Here is a 22,600-nt window from a genome sequence, read left to right as displayed (position 1 = left end):
GAGCCACTCTGACTGTAGCCCCGTTGTAGCCATGAACACTTCCTCATGCACAGTCATGGGTTAAGCTCTAACCATGCATGGCAGATGGACAAGACACACGTGTGCCCGTGAGTCAAAGGCAGACCATAGCACTCTGATCCACTGCGTTTATATTTAAATGCATGCAGCTATAAAAGGCCGGATATTGAGCTTAATATTTCTTCCCAATGTGCTCTGTCGACTCCATGATAATAAGTTTTCAAATCTCCTTTAAATCCCAGCTTCATTTTCTTTGATGAGGTTTTCAGAAACATGGAAGACATTCACCGAACATCATTAAAAGGCAGGGTCTGGAGCGCTGTGTATTTTAGTTGAACCTGGTCTGGTAAGAAATATGTTAATGAAGAACCTGGCCCAAGATGTTCCTTACAAGAGTCGCCTTCAGTCTCATTAATAATACTAGTCTGCCGTGCCAGTCATTTTCATGGAAATGAATGCAGAGGGAAAGCTACATGTCAAACAGCTACTTTTTAAAACAGCTTTCTAAACTCTTGGGAAAATGTACCAGCCCAGGTACAAAATCTACTGTCTCCTTTGAATTAAATGAAAAGAAGAAAGAAAAGAACATAAGGTGATAATAGGGAAAAAGACAACGATTCTGCTGATCTGCCCAAAACCACTGCTCTCTGCGGGTGAAGACGATGCTTCATGTCTCTCTTGCACAGCCAGCTTCTGCTCTGAGATATGCACGTGTAACCTCGGCCTCCCAATGCTTGTGCTGTGGGAAGCAGTCTGATCCTGAGTGATCTCAGGCATTTCATTTTGCTGTTGCTGGGAATAAATAAAGTGACTGTATTATTTTTAAGGAATCCAGGACAGTAGCATTTGCATCAACCCGTCAGGACAGCCTATGAACTTTGGGACTGTCCTGGCCAAACTGGGACGTATGGTCACCTTCATTCGGAATAAACCACTTTTACGGAGAGGAAACCTGTGCTGCACAGCCATGTTAGAGGGCAGCATTTGGCTCTGCAGGTGCCTGAATTTTTAGGATCTGATTCTTTCAGCTGCATGTTGCATAGCCATGTCCCACGCAGGGCTGCTTGTGCTACTGAGGGGTGCAGACCTGCACCTTCTGTTTCTGGGTCTCCGTGTGCCCTTTATGGGACTCTGCACTCGGAGAAACAATCCTGAATAAACGCAAAGTTTCAGCTGGCTGTTTGGGGGTTTTTTGATTTGTTTTGGTTGTGTTTTGGGGGGGGGGGGGTTAAAGCGCTTATCACAAATTTAAACATGCAAGTCAGGAGTCAACAGAGCTGTTGGAGATATGTAATGCTGACAGTATTTGGTAATAAAATAATAATCACTGTGTGTATCTCTGATGGAAAGAGATTCACATCCTTCTGAATCCCTAATTGCGCGCCACACTACATTAGAGACGGATAGTTCTATTGTCTTCACCTTTCAGAGATATGAAATTCAAAGCAATATGCAAGACGTTCTAGAAATAAGCTGGTTTAATGAAGCAGCAAATTAGACCCTTCAATCTCTTTATTTAGCATGTAGTCCCTTGAATTTATCAGAGTTCATTACAAAGGTGCAAAATATCAAGAAAGACTGAAAAATTCATTTGTGATTAGAGCTAATGATTTTGAAAATGGCTTTTCATACTTTTATAGATAACGGCCATTATTTATTATTAGATTTATGTCACTCCTACACTAATAAAATTAGTCTTTCTTCTCTTGTTTCTATTGTTTATGGTGTGGTTTCATAAAGGGAAGAAGCATAGAGACGCTATGCCCTTCTGGCCAAATATAATGCCTTAGACTGTGCCTTTGATAGCTTATTTGTGCAACTGCATGTCAGAAGAATGACTTTAAAATCCCCTGCCCAATCTAATCTCTCTATAATGCTTGACACGTGGCAATTCCCAGTAAATTCATACAACTGATTTTTCCCTAATTTCCATTTCATGACATGGCTAACGCTCCCCGGGTTGTGGAGCGAAGGCAGCTAGGGAAACAGCATTTAATGCCAGTAACAAAAATATTAGGACTTCTGCTTGTTCTCATGTCTACACTTGTGACTCCATCCTGATCCCAGAAACAAAGCCTTTCTGAAGAGGAAGATCAGGCCTCCAGTGAAGGTGACGTGTGCCAGTGCAGCAGCGCACTTCCCAAACCCTGGGGAAGACCCGTGCCAAAATACTGTCATGCCCCGCTCTGCACAAGCTGGCTGATGGACCCCCCCCGTCTCCACTGGGATTCCCAGTATGAGGTACCTCAGCCTGAAGGTATGTTCATTTGTACTGCTTGCTCCTCGGTAAACAGGGATTAATCCTCACGATTTGATGGATTCTGGTTTTAGCAATAGCAGCGGCAGCCCCTGGGTGGCTGACCCCTGACTGTCTGGACCAGCGGTGATCAACCTCTGGCCCGTGAGCTGAATCTGGCCAGGTCCAGCCTGCAAACCAGCCCCACATCATTCATCCAGCCCAGCAAGGCCAGAAGGTCGAGCAGACTGGGCTAGACATCCAAGAGAGCTGGTGGGAAGGGTGGAGATCAGGGACAGCAATTCCTCTCCTGCCCAGTGAAGCGCTGGGCTCTTTTCACTGAAGGCAGAGGGTAAGGGAAGATTTCTTGGGGAGCCGTGAATGCAGATGACAACTTCATTATGCTGCTGCTGCTTGTTCGTCCTGGGGGATACAGAGGGTGCAATTACCAAAGAGATTATTAGCAGTGGGAACAGCTGGTGGTCATGCAGATAAGGGACCTCTAGCCTCCACAGCTGCAAATCCTGCTCAGCAAAGGGAAATCAGAGCAGCTCCAAGGGAAGCACAGGATTCAGTTTGCTCCTTGCAAACCTGCCGAACAGCAGCAGCCCTGCCACTGTATGGGACCGTCCACTTCCATATCAGTCTATCACTTGGGATAGCATGAAGTGGGCAGGAGAGGCACTTCTGTTTTAATCCTTCCTTCATCTCAGTACTGCAATCCCTCCTGGCTTCTCTGCATGAGTCTCGTTGCCCTGCCTTCCCTCTCCACTCGTGCAGCTGGAACAGCTGGAGCCTGTCCCCGAAAGGCATTGGGCGTCCTCACGTCCTGCATTAGATGGGCATTCAGGACACTCCTTACCCTTCAGGAAGGCTTGGCAGGACTGCATCCTTCATCACCTTTTCCTACGGGTGTCTCTGCTTTTCCTTGTAGTCATTATAGCCAGGAATGCTCTCCAGGCTGAGACAGCTGTGCACTCCTGGTTCAAATCCCTTCAGATCTGTAGGTTACTGAAGTCCGTGAAAAGCACCCATGGACTTCAAAGACAGTTGGAGCAGGCCCGCATTGTTCACCAGTACCTCTCAAAGTTCCTCCCCAGTGCCCATGAAGCAGGAATGAATCAGAATAACTTGTAACAGTGTGCCCTGGACATCAATCGGGACCCTAGTGTGCTAGGCTCTGTACAAATGCAAAACAAAAAGACAGCGTCCCCCTCAAAGATGAGCACGTTCCTAGACAAAGTGACCCAAGAATCGCAACCTCTGCCCCTCCTTCTCATTTGTCACCCTCAGTCTTTGTGACATATCAATAATAGAAAGCTTGATTGTGATGCTCATACTCTTGTTAGTACCTTCCCTTTGAGAAGAGCGTGGGCTCATATTCTCTTTCACTGTAAGAAAAGTTGCCCAGGCCTGGGGTCATTCTTGTCTCTCTTCTTTGAACCCTTTCCAGGTGTATTACTTCTTTGTAAAAGTCTCAAACCTGGGAATGGGCACAGTTGTCACACAGGGGCCTTGTTTGCTCTGCAGCAAAACTAATGTTACTTTTTTATCCATAATACTCTTGTCTGTGTAGCCAAGGATCATGTTCGCCCTCTTCATCTTATCATTGCACTGGAGATCATGTTCAGCTGGTTATTCACACTTAGAGCTTGTTGGCATAGTGACATCTTCTTGCCAAATAGTTCTTACTTATCTAGCATTTGGCTGCATTAAAGTGCATGTCTGATTGAATCTACTGATCAAATGACACGGATATAACCTGTATTCCTGACCCCCTTATAACTGACCTGTATCATTTCCCATTCTTCCAATTTTTGTGCCAGCTGCAACCATTACCAGGAATGTTTTCTTTTTTTATTTATATTGGTTTCCAGATCATTGATAAGGGTATTGGATAGTACTGGGTCAAGAGCAGTTTCTTATGAGACCCACCTAAAAGCACCTCCATTCAGTAACGGCTTCCCATTTTCAAGTTGTGTTTTGAGATCTATCAGTTAGCTAGTTTTGAATCCATTTATAAAATAAGGCTACATTTATTTTGCATACACAAGTAGGCAGCATGTAGAAAAGAGTGGGTTCTGGGGCACCCCTCCTCTTCCTTCAAAGGGGTGAGCAGGATTGGGAGCTTGATAAAAATTTTAACCAAGAAAGGCACCAAGCAGGAAACACACATCACTTTCTTCCCCTGAGGCAGTGAAGCTACACCGTGCCCCTCACTTCTTGCCCTGTATAAATATCAATCTTGTCCCATAGGATGTGATTTGTCTCTTCTTTTAAGGTTTGTTAGAGCCCCATGAAAACTTTTGACACTGTATGAATGCTGAATAATAAGAGCTCCTGCAGGTAAAATACTGTCAGCCTTATAGTTCACTTACCCATGTAATATCCTTTCTCTACCATCTTTGTTAGATATATACTAGTTAATGGGCCTATTCTACAATAACAGCTATGGAATCACCACTTCCTACACAGGAGATTAAGTGAACTGCTTGTGTTATTTCAGAAAGCAGATGAATGCTACTTTGTTCTGTTTTCTTTCCTTACAGTCTGTCAACCTCCCTCATTTCCATTTTTATTGCATTTCTCTTTAATTCAATGAAAAATGGGCTAATGGCTGAAGCATGGGACTGGGAGTCAGAGACCGAACTTCAGTTTGGTTCTAGCATGGAGAGTGGCTTGATGTGGCACCTAGAGCAGGCTGTTTAGTGCTGGATCCCAAAGCTGCTGCAGAGAAGGACTCGCGTAGACTTTTTTGGGATGTGGATCAGGTTTGACATCAGTGCCTCAATGGATCTTTATGCATAATGAAGTTAGCTCTCAACTTTTGCAAAGTGATGTAAGATCTTCAAGGGAATGTTGCTTTTCAGGCGCAAAGCATTGTTACTGCTAATGATTATAACTCTGATCCTGCATTAACTGTACCCAGATAGATGCCACCTTGTAGTCCTGGGGGCTCTGTAGGTGGAACCCAACTGGCTTCAACAGAGGTCTGCCTGCTTGCATTTGGGCCCATGCATTAAAAAGACAAATCATTTGCCAAATTGCCTCTGTTAAAATGAAATGCGCAAAGTGTCCAGAACAATGTATATTTATTGTATACAGTCCAAGATGTCCTGAAACACTGTGTTTCCAGAGTGAAATTTAGCCACAGCTAAATTCAACCCCATAACTCATCTGCCCCACTCACTCACCGGTGACTCTGAAAATAGGGGTTTATAATAGAGATGGCAGCCAGTGCACGGACCTGTTTCAGAATGGAAATTCCCAGTCGGTCTCCTTGTACCTGTGTATAATTTTGTTTGCAGTAGGTCTGCTAAATAGCATCCAAACACGTTATCAGAATTTACTGTGCGCCACAAGGATCTTTGCTCAGAAGATGCTTGCTTCAGCCTTGGTAAACTACCAGACTAGGTTCAGCTTGCAATGAGGGTCATGTGCTCCTCTGCTTGTTTCTTCTGTCATGCAGAATGATCATCTCCAGTCAGGAAACAGAAAGGAAATTCTTATTGCAGAACGATGATGGGAGCCGCATTGTGGACAGCAGAGAGCAGGGAGCAGTGTGTGCGAGCGCCTCCTGAAGCAGATTACATCTGAAAGAAGGAGTGCAGCAAAAGTAGACTCAGTTTGTTGGCAAAAAGCAAACATGACGGGGAAGTCAGAAAGCAGCACATGTATACTGTGCTCCCCCAATTTGCTGTTTTTCCCCAGCCGTCCCTTCTTACCAGAGGCATTTTGAACATGAGCACAGCTTTTGCTCATCTCCGGTAAACATGCAATGTACAGTAAAAAGATTGTAAATGATTTATGTACTGTATCCTTTAATGCAGAAGCTATGCATATTTATTATATCGTTACGTAAAACATCCCAAGCTTTCTGCTCCAGTGTATTTGAACCCAGGGCAGATATGTGAAGTCAGATATTTTAAGGATCCATCTCTTGCTTCGTTTGCCTATTCAGCATCTTTGATTAATTTTAGGAGGCCACTCAAGCAGAGTGACAACAAGTACTTATTTGCTGCCATTGATATGCAGAGAGCTTTAACACGTGAGTTAGTCAAATCTCACAACACCCTTAGTAGACAGTGAGGCATTGGGACTGCGTCATGAAGGGTCAGTATTTGGCAGGAAGTGTACATCTGTATGTATTCTCCAGAACCCTACCCAGAGTTGTATTTCCTATTGCTCCATGCAGATTATTACACCGACAGAGAAAAACCTCGTCTGAAAGAACCTAACCAGGCTAGGTTATAGCCGCAACAGTGCTGCGTTTCCTTTAGAATTGACTTTTTATTGGCGATTAAATAACTTACCTGAAAATCTGCCTCAATTATCACTGAAAAAACGATGAGGGCAGAGACAGAGGGAACGCCAAGGATGAACTCCAGGCTATGCGCGCACCATCAAAAACTTCTGGCTTGCCCAAGCACCCTGTACCACCTCCCTTGAATCCTAACAAGCTACACTTCATTATGCTTTAAACTTAACACCTGCTTTAAAACAGTAATTTCATGCCTAATGACCAGTTTGGTGGCATACTCTCAGGATCTTCTGCCCTTTGGTAAGGAAAACGTGCAAGTAATCATGATCAAATCTAATTGGGGGCTTTCTCTTGTCTCAGGTCACAGTCAGCACAAGCAGTTTTCTAGGTTGACGATGCCGGTTTTCATGCACAGAATATTTAGTGCTCTCGGGCTGCTAGGGCTGTCATTGACGGTCAGAGAAAAATGGGAGCTGGGAGCCAACCCTCCTCCCTCCCTCTATGACTACTGCATGTCCGACAGGTGGAGAAGCCCTGGCAGTTACAAAATGGGCTGCAGGTGAGGCTTGTTACAGCTTGGGAAGATAAGGGGAAAGAGAAGCAGAGAACCCAATTTGTTACCTTCCCACATCAATATAATCAGCCAGTTACTCTGAGAGAGGTGAACCCTATCTACCCTGATGCCTCAGGGCTGCATCTAACAACACAGGCCCCAAGGGGCTGTCGCAGACGCACTTCATTTCTCTTGTCTTGGAGGAAGCCCGAGCTAATCAGTCACTGTGCTTCCTGGCTCCTTGGGGATGCCCGAATGGCACAAAGCACCTTGGTCTCATAACTGATTGCTTCCACCAAAGCAAGTAGGCACTTGTTTTGTGCGGCCAGACACTGCCGGGCCCACAGCTCAGGCAGGTGGTGGCTGTTTGCCGGTGCAAACTGAAGTGAGATCACTTTTGAGAGCTGGACGTGGGCAGGTGGCGTGAGGCTGGAGCTCAGGGTTCAGCCTGTCCCGTGCTTTCTGGAACATGCAGCTTCGTGCTGACCGGCAGCATCAGCTGTGGGAAGCCTTTGAAGTTACAGTAGCTGGGGCTGAAGTTGCTCTGACCGGGAGAGAGGAATGAGGGATTTGCTTCTTGTTTCCTAAATGCTTTTATTCCGCTGACAGCTGAGCTCAAATCGAGCTCTGCTAAACGGCAAATCCGACCCTTTAATTTTTCTCTTGGTTTCAAGTTTGTGTTTGACTTCCAGGAAGGGCAGGCATAAGCTTGACTGTCAGAATAAAAGATTTTCTTTTCTCACTGCTTCCTCTCTGCAATGCCGAACAGCTCCAACCCAAGGCATATCGACTTCAAAGGCTTCCCATCTCAGGAGCTGGGGCTTGAGCTGAAGCTGCCGCTTTCAGGGATGGCTCTTGAAGGTTTGTGAAATTTAGGACCCTGCTTTATCTTTCAATGGGGAAGCTGTCAGCTAGCAGTCAGAGAGGAGGAAGCAGGGGTAATGAGGGCTTGCCTTTCTTGTGAGTGCACATGATTCATCTGAGGATGCTAGGATCGGTGCAGGGGCAGGGTAGGTTAAGGGACTTGGTATCTCAGTCCTTCTGGCTACAGGGTTCTCCATCTCTCCTAGTAGTGGGCAATACCAAAACGCATTTGCTTTTGCATACAGAAGAAGCCTTGCTGGCTTTGGTGTCTCTTTCCAACTCCACTTGATCTGTAAATCCTAGCAGGGCCCAGGGCCAGTCTCTATGTGCTGAACTCCACCATGCAGCTGATCCGGTTTGCTTCAGAGAGGGCTGAGATGGCAAAGGGTTTGTTTCTTTTGCCTCCACACTCTGTGCAGCTGCGGATACAAGAGCAAAAAATTTTAAATAGAAAAGGTGAGTCGAAGGATTCATTAATGACCTGAGCGTGTCTCTATTCAGGAGAGCGCTTAGACATGTTGAACTCGAAGCATCTGCTGAAGCCAGTAGAGCTGTTCATTTGCTGAAAGTTAAACACGTGCTTAAGACCCTTGCTGAAATGGGGCTTAAACCACCTGCCAATACTATTATTGATGTATTTACAGGACAGCAAGCTTCAAGTCCATGCAGGCCGCTGACTTCTATCCAACTCTCATGAATAAAAATCATTTGCTAGCCCAACATGTGTCATTCTGACCCATAACCAGCACAAAGAGAACAAAGGAAAATATTAGGGTAATCACATCAGTTTGCATCTCGGAAGTGCAGGAAAAGGTTAGCATACCACGGGAGGTATGCAGTTTCTCCGCCAAACCGCATACCCCTGTATCTGTTCTTGGGCAATTTATTCTAATTATGCAGACAAACCGTTTAGCAGATTTCTGATTAAATAGACATACTGTGAAGCATTAGCTATCAAATGTAAAGTCATTTGACATAATGCCAGGAGAACACAAAGCACCTTCTGTTTAAATGTCATCACAAGCAGGTCACTGAAATGATTGTTGACCTTGGAAAGGGGAAATATAGGTACTCTGACCTGGTGGAGATGGTATAAAGAGAATCAGCATAGGCACAAGAGCACACAATAAAATAGATGTTGAGGCATTTAAGGTTCTGAATGTGCCGCTAACATTGATTGAGTCCTTCCTTTTATACTATCCCAAGATAAAAGATCAAGGGGATTGCTTGTTTGGACAGGCCTCCAGTGGCTTTAGAGTACATTAAAGGAAATATCACTTCACATTTAGCACAATCTCTCTTCATTGCCATGGGAGGTTGAGGAAAATGCCAAGACTGGATTTTATAAATGTTGAACAATGCGAGAATCATTAGCAGCATCTGCCTTTCTGTTCTTGTGTCTACCTACCTGCCCAGGTATTTTGTTCCTCACAAAGCCCCCCTGACATCTGCGTGGTAAGGCAAGGCATGCTGGTCTTAATCCTTTGGGCATGGATGATCTGCCACAAAAGGAAGGAGAGAATTTTCTCCTGTTTCATGTGTATAACAATGCACAGTTGTTCATTAATTACTTAAGAGAGATTGCAGCAGTGCCGAGCGTGAGCTGGGCACTTTCCAAACACAGAAGAATATACAGTCCCTGTCCCATTGAACGTATAACTTCTAAAGTAGCCACTTTTCTCGAAAGCGGTGTTTCTCAACCATTTCTGTACCAGGACCCATTTGTAAACACTGATGGCCAATCACGACCCAATAAATAATTTAAGTAGAAAACAGCCCCCTCCTCCTCCCCCCCAGCCCTGCTGGTGCCCCTCACTCCCAACTTGCTGCCCCCCAGTGTGTTGGGCAAGGGCTGGGTTTGTGGGGCAGGGGAGGTATGTGGGAGGATAGGGGACCCCAAGCAGCCCCTTGCAGGCTGGCACTCTGCACGCCTGCAAGGGAAAACCCACAGGCTCCTACTTTTTCTCCTTTAAAGGAGAATCCATTTGTAAAGTTTGTTTGAGACCCTTTTACGTATTCTTGCGATCCACTTTTGGGTTGTGACCCACCAGTTGAGAATCATGGCTCGAAAGCATCAGGTATTGGCCACAACTGTTGATGGAGCAACAGTTTGATCTGGTCTGGCTATGATATGTTTTCCAGGTCTATGTGAGGTCCCAAGCAGGATCGGCACCCCATTAGAGAAATAAAGGAGAGATGATTGTCCCTGCTTACCAGGAGGTTACAGTCTTGGGGAAAAGACAAATGTTTTTATGCAGGGATGTCTTATGACTGGTTTCTTTCCTGTTTTGTAGTAACCTCATGTGGACCAAAAGTTCGGGGACTATGCAACGATCTGGGAAATGAGGGAGCCTGGAAACACTTGACGTGGCAACTAGAACATCACAGGTGGTAGTGGACTATGCAGGTGCTATATGGATTTGAGCAAAACTCAGATCAGTGCCACTACATTTAATAAAAGGAATGACCCATTTCTCTCATGCTTTATCAAGAAATTGCCTTTCAACTGTAGCTTTCCAGGAGGACCTGAGCTGAACAAGTCTTTTTTTTCTTGTCATGATCATGAGAAAACGCACCTGTGATTTATCTGCATCACTTATCAAAGGGAACTATCAAGACTCATTCATCTTTGTATATACAACACTCCAGGGGAAGCCCCGGGAACGCTGGACTGCCAGGGGAACGGTGCTGTGCTCCAGAGAATAGGCTCGGGATTGATTTTAGGAGATTGTGTTCACCTGGTTTCTTATTGTCTGGTTAATCTCAATCTGCTGTCATAGTAGTGACATGCGTTGGTCATTGGAGAATCCTGAAATCAAATGTGCCATGATCTGAATCGATGACAGTGTAAGAGAAACAGCACTCTGGGAGATATCAGCTACAGCTTTCTGGTAGCATCAGCTTGTTAATACAGAAGGCAGGTGAGAAAACGTACATCCAGTAGGATCCAAACTCCACCAGGGTCAACAGTAGTCTTTGCATTAGCATCAAGAGACTTTGGATAGGACCTTGTTGCAAGAATGTCCACAATTCATGTCCTTACTGTGGTATTCTAGGGTGAGATTTTTATGAGGCTAGTGCCTTGTGTGCAGGTTAGATGTTGAACACTTGAAAATCTGGTCCTCACAGTTTGATGTGGTAGACTCTTCCTCTGGCACTGACAGTGGCCAAAGGATGAAGGGAAAGGCTGCTGTTGCTTCTTGAGGAGCTTATGGCATGTGCAAGAACTAGGTTGTGCAAGTGGAGCTACTTGTCCTATTTCCAGCAGACTTGATCAACCAGTCTTACAGTAGCACAGGGTTAAAACAGCGCTCCTCAAGCACAGGCTTATTGTCAAGGCAACAAGAGAATACATTAAAGTTTTCTTCTGCCATTCACCACAGTCATGATACCCTGGGGCAAATCTTTGTATGTGGCACTGGGATGGGTGATAGAATAAAATGCAGCTTCCAACACTTAGCCTGGTCCTGGGCAGAATAACGGATCTAACTGCAGTTAACAGCTCTGATTTTTCATTTTGTCTTTGCAGTAATAAGAGCCTCTCTGAGATCTTGGATTAAGTTAAATGGCTTTTGTGATACCAGCTTGTGAGATGTAGAGAAGCCAAAAGAACAGATGGAAAATTGGAGGGAAAATGACATAAGGAGAAGGAAGACGATTGTTCTTCCATGTTTCCTCTTTGAAATAAATGGAGCACTTTCCTCTGGGGAAGACTTCTCTGACCCCAGAGCTTTAGCTGATGTACTGTGTTCCTACAGATCCAATCCATGGAACCACGATCGCCCTTTGTGGACTCAAAGATCCCATGGCTCTTCTCCTGAGATAAGAGGATAAAAACTGACTCCCAGGCTGAACATCCAACATCCTTTAAAGAAGTGCTACCCTTTGAAATCTGGCCTATGTTGTTTTTTTCCCCACACTTTTGGTGCCAAATGGTTGTATAATGTTGTTGTGCCTGTAGCACAAGAGTTAGGTGCATCCCAGTGGCAGTTCAGAGAAAACAGGGATGTGATTTGCAATGTGTGGTGGGCTTCCTCAAGAGAGGAGTCATGAGAGACGTTCCAGTTCTCTACATTTATATTTGGGAGAAAATTAAGCAAAGTTTGCATGTTGGAGTTGGCTCTGACAAGAAGCCTTTTGCAAATATCCCTGGAGCTTTTGTTGCATGCTTTTGTTAACGTGCCATTTCACTGGAATCATCACCTTTCTGAACAGATCTTCTTACATAACTGAAAAGGTGAAAGATGTTAGTAGCTCCTCCAGAGACGCAACAAGGCAACATAATGGAAATATCTACCTTCTGTTGGCAATGGCAGACATCACTGCCCAGGCCCAGATAAAAGAAATGAGGCACTGAGTTATGGTGAAAGAGGAAAAGGAATGAAGCAAGAGTGAGGGAGATAAGAAAGCAAGATGAAATGAGACAAAGAGAAGGTGGAAGATGGAGATGGAAAAAGACCTGAAAAAGGTAAGACTTCTGCTTGTGCTTTCTCTCTGTTTCTGCCTTAGGTACCCAACATTACAGTGCAGCAGCAGTGCAGCATAGAAAGGGCTGTGTAGGGAAGAAATGGGGCTAGGGACAGAAATGACACAGAAACCGGTATAAGTGATCAGAAACTCGTTCAAATCTGTAACACAACAGAAGTTCAGAGCACATAAACTGCTTTCAAAATAGCCAAAACCTGGTTAAGATAAGCCTGGATGGATATCAGACTTAACTGGTTTAGGTTAAGTCAGTTTATTGAACTTCTGTCCTAGATCCCCTCCAGATTCAAGTTAACTGACTCCTGCAGAATCCCAGGATGCTTTGCACCTCCTCTGCAAACCTTCCCCTCCTCCCCCCAACAGGGCTAGCTTTGGTCCAAGCTGTCTGCTCCAGCCCAGCAGGGAGGTGTGCTCTAGCACCCCTTAGCTTCTGGCCTGCAGGCATGTGGATGCATTTCAGGAATCAAAAATGAATGTCTGTTCACTTGCTTATCAATTCAATCTATGCAGCTTACACTAACCTGTGAAGTCTGAATTGATTCAGCCTCAGACTTTTTGACTGTCTGTACTTAGCCTAGAGTAGAAGGAGTTTTGAATGGAAGATACAGAGCTAGGCTTATAAAGGATGAGGGAAGGTAGTGGGTGAAGTATTTTACGGACATGGTAAGGTGCAAGTGTCTCAGGGCATGGAGATGGGGTTGCAGGGAAAACATGGACAAGGGCTTGCAGTAGATCCAAGTGAAGGACAGAAATGGACCCTGCAATGTATGGATGGGAATACAGGTGGCAAGAGTAAACTAGTGGGAAGTTGAGGAAGGGGAATACAGATGGTGGGATTTTAAAAGTGCCCTACTCTCATTTAATTTTATAGGAGATAAGTTATGCTAATATGGAGCATATATCTGGAAATGGCATGACACATGTTTCTGTATGCATGAAGGCAATGTCTTTTTGCTCCTTTTCCACTACCCTTATTTCACAAGCAGGTATAACTCCCCAAACCCACATGGAGGCTGTGCTTCTACTGGCCTCCTAAGATATGTGCAAGAAGAGCCACTCCCTACGAACTGTATTCACCAACCCAGCTGACATGGTTGCTACGCATTCAAAATGAGGAAATGCCTAATTAAAAAAAATTTATGAAAATGTGTCTAGTCCAAAAAGGGTGTTTAATTGGAACCTGTCAAACACCCCAACAACATTACCTTTTCTTTACAGTTATTCTACAGCAAATGCCTGACAATTAAATGTGGGGAGACTCAGTTCCCTTGGAAACTCAACCATTCCCTGTCATCCCATTCAGTTCACTCAGCCTTGGGAATCTTCCTGTGCCCCTTCAAATATACACCAGCTGCTCAACATGTCAGAAATCCCCAAACCTAGTAAAAGGATCTATTTTCACTAAGATACTAAAAATGTGCTAGTCTGACTTTTACTACTATTTACTTACATATCATACATTCACCACTTTTTTTTGCTAAAGAAAAGTTTTTGCATTGATTGTATTGAATGAGGTATGCAAGTGTTTTGCCGTCAGGAATACCAGCTGGTGGTCCAAAGATATCACAAGTGACCTATACTTTTGCATGATCCCATGCAGGAAAAGACGCTAAGAATTAGGGGTGTGTGAAGCTTCAGTCCCTGATTCAATTTGGTGGAGATTCGGCCTGATTCAGTGGTCGAATCTAAGAATCCGAATTGAATCAGCGGACCCTTTAATCTCTCCGAATCGCAGAGATTCAGACATAGAGACAGCTTTAAATGCTTTGTCTACATACCTCTAGATAGCAGGCGGCTCGTGAGTGCTGTGATGCGGGGGCACATGGAGTGTGCTACAGAAGCGCCGGGGGCACCCCAGCGCTCTCAGCAGCAGACCCAAAAGTGGACCAGAAGCACTTCCAGTCCACTTCTATGTCCACTGGGAAGCGCATGGGGACCCCCCTGCACCCTCCCAGGTCAGTGACTGGTGCCTCCTAGGTCTGGGGGGGAATCCAGAGTCCCCCTGCATCCAATCGCCGAGTGGGGAGGGGCCCCAGCGTGCTCCCCAGCAGACCCAGAAGTGGACTGGAAGTACTTCTGGTCCACTTCCAGGTTTGCCGCCGAGCGTGTGGAGGCCCCCCCGCACTCCTGTGGGACACTCCATGAGTCCCAGCATTGCAGCGATCACAAGCCGCGCTGGTACTTCAAGGTATGTAGAAAAAACATTTAAAGCTGAGTCTATGTCTGAATTGCTGACTCCCCAAATCAGCATCAAATCTTCAGATTCGGATTTGGCTGAATGGAATCAGGGACAGTGATCCGAATCAACGAATCAAGTCACTGTCCCTGATTCAGGCCAAATCCGAATCGAATAGGGCCCGCTTCACACACCCCTACTAAGAACTAAGAATCCCTATTATACCAACACACACCTGCTGAACACGTTACAGAACTGTAATTTTACCTGAGGCTCGTGTCTTCATAAAGTGCTATGACAGCAATAGCAGTACTAGCAAAGAAAAGAGATCCTAGGAAGAAACAGAGCCTTGTATACATTTCTCTGATCACAGAGAAATACTGCTAGATGATTTATTTTTGCCTGCTTTCTTTTGTTAATAAATTCCCAAAGCCATAACTTCTTCTGCTCTGTGGTGACCTCTATCCAAATTACAAGATCGCACAGGTAGGCACAGAAATATGACTCTATTCTTACAGGATTGGGAATGCCATGTTTTCTCATTGCTTATCACAGGGTGGCCAATTTCTATCATGGGCAGCCTCTGCGTGGGGCACACTGCAGGCTGGGGAGGGGACATCAAAGTGGAGCAGAAAGCAGAGCATCAGGTCAGACAGGGAGCACAGGCAGCAGAATGAGGAGCAGCAGATTGGGGAAGGGGAAGGGACCAGAGGTCTCAGGGATGGTGCTGGCTAATTTGTGGCACACCTGCCAACATGGTTGGCATCCACTAGCTTAACAATGGAGATTGTCATATGGCTCTATAGCAACATGAGCTCACATGATACATGAATGTATTAACCGGGGTGTATATGTTGCAGGAGAGAAAAGTGGTCTTACATCAGTTGATGGCATTGGCAAGACCATTGCTGGAATGGTATTCCAGTTCTGGTGTATAAACTTTGAAACACTGGAAAGGATTGAGAGAGAAGACCTAAGAGAATAACTTGATGCTGGGAAAGACCTGCTGAGTCAAGGGAACCCAGTCTTTCTGTTTTGTCAATGAGAAAGTTAGAAGGAAACTAGTTCATGGCCTTTCATCTAGGAAAAAAAAGCATAGCATCATGCAGCAATCAAAAGCTGAATTCAGCCAAATTCAACCAGCAAATGAGATTCTAACGGCGAGGATAATTAACCACTGGTATGTTTCATTAAGAGAATTAGTAAATTTTTCATTGCTTAAGATCTTTCAATCAAGACAGAATGTCTCTAAAAGGTATGTTCGAGTTTAAGAACAAATTTCTAAGTGTATGCAAGATTCACTGTATTATGTGGGAGCTCAGACATATGGTCGATCCTAACAGGGGTTTTTAAGTCCTAAAATCTACAAATCTCTTATTTTAAGATGCATCCTTTATTTGGCACCTAAAGTGTCTGCCAAATCAAAATAAGACACAATTATTTATCTTATGTCCTAGTAATGGTAATGAAAATGGTCTCTATGAAGCATTTTGAACCATGAAAGCAGTGTTGTCGTATTAAGCACTTCTCTGTGTTTCCTTATTTTGTACCTTCATAGATGGACACCCTGCTAATCACCCTAGGGGATGTTCCTCACACTGAGACCCACGTTTCTGCACAAAGCACTCACTGGGCCAATAGATACTGAACAGTTAGCTCTGTATACCAATGCAGTTTTAATGGACAACTGTGAATGTAGTCAGAAGATAATCATAGGGAGATGTGTGAATAATAACAGCAACACAAACATTGGACAACATTTTTAAATAATCTTTAATTTGATTGACAATATACAAATATGCACAATGTTCACTATATTCCCTAAGACGTATTTGCTATGCACTAAAAGCTAAAGTCATAATACAGGTTTCACTCTCTTTATTCTGTACATGCGTTCCTAGAAACCGGCACGTAATTCAAATTTGCATACTTTACAATGTAACAAATAGGGATATGTTCCAAGACCTCGACTGTACTGACCCCCAGACCCATTTCTACAACTTTTACAAGACAATTTCGGTATTCTCCTACAGCAGACAGTATGCACAAGCACAGGGCACTATCATAGTGGGGATGGCAACTACAGAAACACATGTCGCAGACAACGAGCAAAGAGCACAGATCCACACAGGAGACTATATTTCAGTGCTCGTCGCTCCCACAATGCACCCCAGAAAGCAGTTGACTGCGGGTCTCCACAACACCAATCACATAAGAATGAATTAACTTCTCATATAACAAAGTTTTGGGATAAAAAGGGTCATTGCATAAGAGCGAATTCATACATACAGAGCCCGCATAAGGCAAGGGAAACCTGTACTAGGTGTTCTGCCCTTAAATGCTTTGTACCCTAAATCCCAACTTCTTTGATAAAAACGTGTGGCTTGTTGTGAATAATTGTTCCTTAATCTAAAGGACGTTATCTACTGAGGAAAGAATGTTTCTTACATAATGGAGAAATGTAAAGGTCATTTAGAAACAGTGTGCAATATTTGTGTCTGTTGTATGCCAAGGCTGAGGCTCACATTATGCATGTTCACCCTCTAGTTGCATTCACAGTTAGGCATCTTTAATTGTCTTCATACTCTGGACATGACCTTGGTAAAAAGGAACACTCTCAGAGACATTCAGGATATGATGAAATCAGTCATAACAGGAAAACAAGGATTTTGTTTTTATTCATCACTTGATTGTAATGAATGAAGACCTTGAATTGTTGGGGAAAGTTCAATGTCTTTTGAAACTGAAAAATAAATTACTAAAACTGAAAAATTCAAGTGTCATTTTTTTCATAGCAGCCCTAAAAAAATGCTTATAAATATGCTCATAAGTGAAATCTTGAAATTCTTACTTTTGTGAGTGCTTCCAAGCAGCAGGACTCATACTGGCCCATGCATCCGAGTTCGTTCCAGGACAACTAGATCCTGAGAGCTTTAAGAGACTCGTATCCTCTTTCACTTGGGTGCCAAAAGACATGCGCACACAAAGAAAAGTGGGTTAACGTAAGGAATAAAAGATAATCGAGTGAAGACTTCAGGATTGGTCCTAGTCTAAATATTGTTCTGGGCTTTGAATCTTTGACTTATCAAACTGATCCAATCTTTCAGGCATCAGGAGTCGATACCTGGACTTGATGACCCCTTAAGGTCCCTTCCAGCCTGACTTCTCTATGACTGCATGACTCTGTAGGATCTGAAAATCGGGGCGGAGCAGGCTTGGCCAGCGGCAAGGCTGGGGACGTACTTGGGGTAGCATCTGATTACGTACAAATTCTTGTTATAGGTTGTTGATACCACCGGTGTTGTGGGGAGAACTGCTTTCTGTGCAGGTTGGCTCCGAGCAGAAATTCTACATGGAGGGCCCGAGGGAGTGCAAATTAAGAGCAATAGAGTTGATGTCTACTAATGTCCTTAATTAGATAATAGACATGGGGTTAAAATTCCCTGAAGCAAAGGAGGCAGTTGAACCCACGGCTCCTGGGAAAACGTGCCAAGCGCTGATTTAGTGAACTGAAGTGGGTCCCACCATTTCCTCTCTGTCTGGTGGTTTTGTGAATGTAGTCCTTCGTTTCCCTGTTGTTCATACGACTGTCTGAAACGAAATGTTGTTTTAGGTCAAACGGAATGTTTCACTTGGCACAACGCGCCGGTTCTCAGTTTTCCTTTTAGGCAAGGAAAAAAACAAGAAAAGTTAGATCTATCTGAACCAATGCTTTTGGGTCAGCTGATGAATCAAAAATATAAGTCTTATTTATTTTGTATCAATGTATGGCCCTTTTCTCCACATACCCTGTTCTTTTGGGACAAATACTCACTCTGGTCAGGTTGTAGAAAGGGTAGCACGAACCCTGGAGGACCGCATAAACTAGGATAGCTCATCTTGAAGACCCTTGGCCTAATAGCCAAGAGAAGTAGTGATAGCTATTCTTGCTCTCCAGACATCTGATACACATTTGCTTGGCGTATGGAGGGTGGGAAAATGAGTTTTCTGCCTACCACAAACAGCTAAATAGAGCTGTTGATTCCATAATAGTTCAGCAATCACCCCACAGCTCCCGCTGGAGAAGGTGGAGGAACAGGATCCCTAAACTATCTTGGAATATGAGTTGAGATAGTTACTACTGCTTCCAAATGGCCCAGAAAGGTTGAATGCATCTGTGTTTCAACGGACCTTGACCGAGCTCTCTGCTCCAGCTCACGCCAGCTGACATTTTTCTTTGAGGGATGAATGTCTCATATGCGATGGTAGAGAAGTTTCCATAGTATCCCAATTGTTTTATTCATAACCCTTCACAAATCTATACGAGCACTTGTTTTCCTCTTGTTTGGAGCCCATAGTACTTGGACTATGCTTTGGTGAATTCAGACCTTTGTTTTGTACAAAGTGTGAAAGAAAGATTAAACAAATTACATACTTCAGTTATTAACAGAGCTTTTAGGACAAAAAGTTCATTCTCGTGTCTTGTATTATCTGCATTTACTCATTTCTTTTATGAGAAAATTGTCTTTTTAGATAGTTGATGTATTCATAATCTTATTCTTTAAAAATCTATAAACTTTGTTGTGCATTATCACTTGAATAGACCAAATAATTATTTGAGTGCCTACTCATAGACAATTAGCTTTCAGTAAAATTGAGGCTTTGAGAAGAATTAAAGAGAGCTACCAACTGCATTGAAAACTCAAAATAGGTATTTCACTTGGATTTTGATTTTTAAAAGCAATTCAGATCTTTTAGACTAACAATAACTTATTGTGTCACATCTAAAAGTATCATTATTAATTTAGGATGATCGTCCCGATTCTGATATTACAGGGTTTTTACAATGACAAAAGCTGCTATTTTAATTGATCTCAGGAGGTGATGTAAAAACGGGAGCAGGGTTGAATAAAAGGAAAGTACCACATAGTTATGTGGACTTCTAAACTAGAATATTCAGAGGGTTTAAAGGAAGTTAGGAACCTTTGAAAATCTCAGCTTCACCTGGTATTGTGTCTCGGCAAGTTTTACCAACTGCAAGGCTCAAACTGTAGCATTGTACTACAATATTTTAACCCCATCACCTCCCGTGTTGGAAGTCACTGGATTGAAAGCCAAGGTGCAAAGAAAGCATTTTCAAGTGAAGTGACTTGCTTTAAAAGAAAAAGTTAGTCAAGATCCTGATCTGCAGCATGCGCAGATAGATGGGCACTCACAAACCTCTACTCTACTGTTTTCTGGAAGGAAGCTGGACCTACCCAAACGAAGCCAAGGATATAACGCTACAAGCATTGAATTTTACCAGTATGGAAAGCGTGGATTCAGTTGATTTTATCAGAGTTAATATGAAGACTCGAATTTCTAAAGTCTATATTCTAATATCCTCTTACTCTAAGTGTAGTCCTATTGAAGTTCATTGGAAAGTCGTCTGCAAGAAGAAATAAATCCACTCGAGTCATGGGAACATGAGACATAGACATGGAAATAGTCCAGTCTTCTGCAATCTCAGGCAACCACAGCCTGTAATCACACTGATAAATTTAAGAAGCTCCCTCATCGGGCTGTCCAGCTAGGGAAATGCAGATGTCTTGCAAGAGGCTATGAGTAAGGTTAAATTATTCAGTCCCAACTTCTCATAGTTGTCATTTGGGTTAGAAGGCAATAACACAAATACCTTTTATAGCAAAGGAGAATGCTGAGGTATTTGTGCCACATTTCCAACCAAGATGAGGATCCGGTACAAAGGGAAAGCCCGGATGTCCCAGAATGAATAGATTAGGTAAAGTCTAAGGGCAAGTTAGGATGCTTGCAACAGTGAAAATTTATACAAGTTCTCCTTTCAGGGCTGCTTTTAAGATGCTCCTTGCAAAATAGATGATGTGAAGATTTGCATTCTTTTGAAATCTTTACTAAATTGGTGATGACACAATTTCATAGAATGGAAATGCTACTCAAGCCAACTCAGTGCTACTCAATCCTTTCAGTTGTTAAAGGAAAATTTAATAACATTATAACATAAGCCAATACCTTGATAAATAGGGATTCTCTGGTTTTCTCTGATTAAAAAAAAAATCCCCAATTTTCAGATTTAAAAAAGGAACCCCACATCCACACTTTTCCATGATTAAAATGAAACACCACTATATACATATCTATATATTAGTGGCATTTCATTTTAATCATGGAAAAATGTGGACTTTAGGTTCCTTTTTTAAATCCAAAAATTGGGATTTTTTTTAAATCGGAGAACACCAGGTTCCCTGCTGATAAAAAATGAGACAAAACAGCTAGCTACCTTGAATGCCCTTTTTTTCCTACCACAGAGCTGCAGGCCAGTGTTGACTGTGGAGGTAGACTGGGAAAAAGACAGGAACCAACACGACTGTCTGGGGCATGGGAAGGATGTGGTGGTAGTCATCATGGGCCTGGTCCAAGATCCACTGAAGTCAAAGGGTGCTTGGACAGTCTTTCTCAGAAAGTCTACAAAACACTGGTCATGAACAGTAACATCTTTACTACTTTTACAGGCCTCCAACTTGGATTTTAAAACATACAATTCTGTAATGAATGAATATATGTATTTACCCAGGTTCCTTATATTGGGCAAAATAGTTTTGTTGCAGGGGATTTGTAATAAAAGATAGTCTTCCCCTTCCTACATGGCAGGTTCAGATCCAATACAAGTCATTAGCAACTCAAAGTGGATAATATATTCTGGCTGCCTGACAGCTCTTCTGAAACGACTGACTTGGTTTCACTCCAGTTCCCTGTGAACAGGTGTGCCATCACCTTCAGCACTAATTAGTGCCTTTGTGATAAAGACCCAGGCCTGAACAGCCATAAATTACCCTCTTTTATTGGAGGTGTTCCCTCCAGATCAGGTCTCAGGGATATGGTTGATGGGTGTGGGATGTCGTTATGTTGAAGTTGAACCTGCGCTGTGGACAGACTACCAGCATTCAGGGCTGAGAACTGGGAGCTTTTCATAAACCAATGCGTTGCACAATAGACATTTGCATGTGTTGTAAATTAAATGATTCATAATACAAGACAAAATTCTTCCTTTCTCTCTTACCACCTGCTTAATTGGCTTTAATTATGTTGTATGTTTGAAGGGTCAAACAGGTTTGGAGTTCAAAATGATGGTTTGAGTCCCCAAATACCGGACAGCGGGGAGCTATGACAAGAAGGCACTCCATCCATGCTAAGCTCCATTTTGAGTGTCTAAGATACCCCAAATAATGGGCTAGATCTCCGGTGGCTCGTCGCTGGCGATGATTCCAATGCACGGTGCAGGAATGATTTTTAACGAGTTCACAGTTTGAAACCAGCCTATTCCTACTTGCTTTTAAATCAGACTTGGAATAAGACTTTATTTACTGAGACCATATTTGCCCTGAGTGCATTTTTATGACCAAGTCATAAACACCAAAAAAGCCAAGTTTGTAATGAAAACGCTGCCAGACAGACCGACCCCCTTAGGGGACAGAGTCCAACAAATCGATCCGACAGTTCCTGACCAGAATTGAACTAACCAGCATTTCATTGAGACAATAAGTGTGTTATATGTTCCCTTTCCACTGCATTTAAACTCTCTTCAGTCAGAAAATGAGACTGCTTTAAGAATCAAGCAAATGTGAGAACCACAAAAAGGCTCAGCCTTCCTGTTTGCAAATAGCCTGTTGAATAAATCTTAGAGAATGGAGGTAGACGTGCGAGACATGGTAAAAACAAAGTGAGAGGGGGGAAATGCTGTGAAGAAAAAGAGGTGAGTGCATGCACAGAGAAAGAAAAGGTGCAGAAAGGGAAGTTTGGATAGCGAGGGAGGAAGGAAAGGTACACAGAAATGAGGAGAGGGGCCAAGAAAAGTGAGAATGGGAGGAAGGAAGAGAGAAAGGAGAAAGGTTCCTAAACCCTCCTGAATTGCTGCTGTAGCTGTGAAGATATGATGCTGGGATTCTTGATACAAGCCCTGGTTGTGGCGGTGTCATTGTATTTTGTTTTTCAACAAAATGTTCACAACTTCAG

The 22,600-nt window shown here is 43.4% G+C and overlaps 1 long non-coding RNA gene across 2 annotated transcripts in view; it reads left to right on the top strand.

Moving 5' to 3' along the window:
• LOC132244510 (uncharacterized) overlaps window positions 1-12,934 on the top strand; it is a 166,580-nt gene extending 153,646 nt beyond the window's left edge. The window contains exons 3-4 of one of the 2 annotated variants that reach the window (XR_009456031.1): window positions 10,227-10,853; window positions 11,462-12,934. This is a non-coding gene — a long non-coding RNA (uncharacterized LOC132244510). Of the gene's footprint in view, window positions 1-10,226 lie in introns of both variants that reach the window. The other variant, XR_009456030.1, reaches the window with a different exon arrangement.
• Window positions 12,935-22,600: the final 9,666 nt, after the last annotated feature.

The sequence above is a fragment of the Alligator mississippiensis genome, chromosome 12 (assembly GCF_030867095.1).
Source record: "Alligator mississippiensis isolate rAllMis1 chromosome 12, rAllMis1, whole genome shotgun sequence".
NCBI classification, from domain to species: Eukaryota; Metazoa; Chordata; order Crocodylia; family Alligatoridae; genus Alligator; species Alligator mississippiensis.
Note: the sequence above shows the minus strand (reverse complement) of the source record. Positions and strands in the feature narration are given on the sequence as shown.